This window comes from Ovis aries, chromosome 1, assembly GCF_016772045.2.
Source record: "Ovis aries strain OAR_USU_Benz2616 breed Rambouillet chromosome 1, ARS-UI_Ramb_v3.0, whole genome shotgun sequence".
Lineage (NCBI taxonomy): Eukaryota > Metazoa > Chordata > Mammalia > Artiodactyla > Bovidae > Ovis > Ovis aries.
The window spans coordinates 99,700,230-99,703,988 of record NC_056054.1 but is presented as its reverse complement, the minus strand read 5'-3'; the positions used below and the strand labels follow the sequence as shown (position 1 = coordinate 99,703,988).

General features: G+C 48.6%; 1 non-coding gene across 1 annotated transcript; it reads left to right on the top strand.

Moving 5' to 3' along the window:
* The first annotated feature begins 1,824 nt into the window (after positions 1-1,824).
* LOC114111401 (U1 spliceosomal RNA) lies at positions 1,825-1,988 on the top strand. Its single transcript, XR_003587459.1, has one exon. It is a non-coding gene; the product is annotated as a U1 spliceosomal RNA (small nuclear RNA).
* Positions 1,989-3,759: the final 1,771 nt, after the last annotated feature.

Sequence of the window (3,759 nt, the reverse complement as noted above, 5' to 3'; positions counted from 1 at the left end):
CAACTCTCACATCCATACATGACCACTGGAAAAACCATAGCCTTGACTAGTCAGACCTTTGTTGGCAAAGTAATATCTCTGCTTTTCAATATGCTATCTAGGTTGGTCATAACTTTCCTTCCAAGGACTAAGCATCTTTTAAAGTCATGGCTGCAGTCACCATCTGCAGGGATTTTGGACCCCCCCCCCAAAAAAAAATAGTCTGTCACTGTTTCCCCATCTATTTCCCATGAAGGGATGGGGCCAGATGCCATGATCTTAGTTTTCTGAATGTTGAGTTTTAAGCCAACTTTTTCACCCTCCTCTTTCACTTTCATCAAGCGGCTCTTCAGCGCTTCTTCGCTTTCTGCCATAAGGGTGTTGTCATCTGCATAGTTTGGTTAATCTCAGAGTTGATTTCCTTTAGGATTGACTGGTTGGATTTCCTTGCTGTCCCAAGGACTCTCAAGAGTCTTACCCAGCACCCACAAATCGAAACCGTCGATTCTTCTGGCTCTCAGTCACCGTCCGCAGTGATTTCGGAACACAGGAAAATAAAATCTGCCATGGTTTCCACTTTTTCCCCATCTATTTGCCATGAAGTGATGGGACCAGATGCCACGATCTTAGTTTTGGGAATGTTGAGCTTTAAGCCAACTTTTTCGCTCTCCTCTTTCCCTTTCATCAAGAGGCTCTTTAGTTCCTCTTTGCTTTCTGCCATCAGAGTGGTATCATCTGCATATCTGAGGTTGTTGATGTTTCTCTGGGCAATCTTGACTCCATCTTGGGAGGCATCCAGCCTGGCACTTTGCATGATGTACTCTGCATATAAGTTAAATACGCAGGGAGGCAATATTTTACAGCCTTGACATACTCCTTTCCCAATTTTGAACTTTATTGTACCTAGGTTTAATAAATAAGACCCTGTTATATCTTTTGCGAGGAAAATAACTTGATATGATGAAAGCTTAAAGTAAATGTAAATGAGATAAGAGCACTGGGTAAGCTCTTAAAAAAAATTATGGTTTAGAGATGTCTGCTTCAAATGATCTTTCCAGATATTTGGTAAAGTCCTAGAGTTGTGCTGAGACTTAACTGATGGAAGTTAATTAGGTAGTTTCAAAAAAGAAAATAAGATACTGAGACATCGATTACTGAATAAACTAAGGCATTTAGGAATACTAATAAAAAATGTTTGAACCAAACATAAGTGAAATTCTCAGTCAGTGACATTGAATTCTGAAGAACAGAAGTTCACGGCCAGTCGCGACGCTTAGTGCGTTTTACTAGACATACACACAATACTACATCACAAAGACAACTGGATTTGAAAGGAACCGGTTTCCCCTGGACTGCTAAATGTTCCGTTCTCCCCATTGAACGCTGTTATTTGAAAAAAGGTGCACAGGCTTCAGCCGACCGCCAGACCGGGACTGGGCAGGACAAAAGAGGCAGGCAGCCGCGCGCGCCCAGGAGCGGGAGGCGGACGTCACGTCCCCCAGAGGGCGCCCTCCGCCGGGTTGGCTGGGCCGGACGGCGTGGGAGGAGGGAGGCGGGGACTAGGGCGGGGCGTGGGCTGGAGGGCAGCGCGGGTTCCCGTGACGTCACGGACGGGGCGTGTCGTATGTAGATATCCGAGCGCAGGGGCTGCTGGTCCGTCATCTGGCACTTAAACACGACATGGTCTCCCGTGGCGTGGGAGAGAACTGAGGAGTTTTTGCTTGAAAGTGCGTGGATCCTTTGTGTGGAAGGTCCAAGAAGGCTCGGGGATGCGGGGAGGAAAGTGAGCGTGTGTGTACAGTGCAGGGCGTATGAGGTTGTGGTGGGGCGGCAGGCAAGGAACTCATACTTACCTGGCAGGGGAGATACCATGATCACGAAGGTGGTTTTCCCAGGGCGAGGCTTATCCATTGCACTCCGGATGTGCTGACCCCTGCGATTTCCCCAAATGTGGGAAACTCGACTGCATAATTTGTGGTAGTGGGGGACTGCGTTCGCGCTTTCCCCTGGTTTCTCTGTGGAAAAGCAGAAAAGTTGGCGGTGGTATAAGCTGCAGGAGCGTTGCTGTACGTGACCACCCGAAACAGCGTGGAGGGAATATGCTGTGGGTCTGTTGGTGGGCTCGAGTTCCAGTAAACTGCAGCAATTGGTTCTGGGGGTGCTGCTGTTTCTCTAGGAAAGGCACGGAACGTTTCCTTACCGATTTCGTGGCAGACTCGCTCATGAACGCTGTCTCGAGCTCATCGTGGAAACTTTGTGCGAGAGAGAAGGCCTTGCCTGGGGCGCGGGATCCGGTTCAACCAGAGAGGCCCTTTCCTGGGCCAGACACACCAAGTCGGCTGAGAAGGCAGAAGGCGCCCCGTGACGGACTTCTCGTCGTCGTCGGCCTGTCTTGTCAGAGGCTGCCACTAGCCAGCCATTTTCCTACCAGTGTCTTGCTGTCAGAGGCTTCATTTCTTGCGCGGTCAGCTGCCTTGCTTATTACACGCCTTAGTCATCGCTGGAGATACTGCTTAGATACTATCCTCCCACTCACCCCTTCCCACCCCAGGCAGGCCTCTTCGCATTTCTGGATCCAGTTTTCTCTTCAGTCAGTTCAGTCGCTCAGTCGTGTCCGACTCTTTGCGACCCCATGAATCGCAGCTGCCAGGCCTCCCTGTCCATCACCAACTCCCGGAGTTCACTCAGACTCGCGTCCATCGAGTCCGTGATGCCATCCAGCCATCTCATCCTCGGTCGTCCCCTTCTCCTCCTGCCCCCAATCCCTCCCAGCATCAGAGTCTTTTCCAATGAGTCAGCTCTTCGCATGAGGTGGCCAAAGTACTGGAGCTTCAGCTTTAGCATCATTCCTTCCAAAGAAATCCCAGGGTTGATCTCCTTCAGAATGGACCGGTTGGATCTCCTTGCAGTCCGAGGGACTCTCAAGAGTCTTCTCCAACACCGCAGTTCAAAAGCATCAATTCTTCAGCGCTCAGCCTTGTTCACAGTCCAACTCTCACATCCATACATGACCACTGGAAAAACGGTAGCCTTGACTAGACGGACCTTAGTGGGCAAAGTAATGTCTCTGCTTTTGAATATGCTATCTAGGTTGGTCATAACTTTTCTTCCAAGGAGTAAGCGTCTTTTAATTTCATGGCTGCAATCACCATCTGCAGTGATTTTGGAGCCCCCCCAAATAAAAGTCTGACACTGTTTCCACTGTTTCTCCATCTATTTCCCACGGAGTGATGGGGACCGGATGTCATGATCTTCGTTTTCTGAATGTTGAACTTTAAGCCAGCTTTTCCACTCTCCTCTTTCACTTTCATCAAGAGGCTTTTAGTTCCTCTTCACTTTCTGCCATAAGGGTGGTGTCATCTGCATATCTGAGGTTATTGATATTTCTCCCGGCAATCTTGATTCCAGTTTGTGTTTCTCCCAGTCCGGCGTTTCTCCTGATGTACTCTGCATAGAAGTTCAACAAGCAGGGTGGCAATATACAGCCTTGACGTACTCCTTTTCCTATTTGGAACCAGTCTGTTGTTCCATGTCCAGTTCTAACTGTTGCTTCCTGGCCTGCATACAGATTTCTCAAGAGGCAGGTCAGGTGGTCTGGTATTCCCATCTCTTTCAGAATTTTCCACAGTTTATTGTGATCCACACAGTCAAAAGCTTTGGCATAGTCCATAAAGCAGAAGTAGATGTTTTTCTGGAACCCTCTTGCTTTTTCGATGATCCAGCGGATGTTGGCAATTTGATCTCTGGTTCCTCTGCCTTTTCTAAAACCAGCTTGAACAT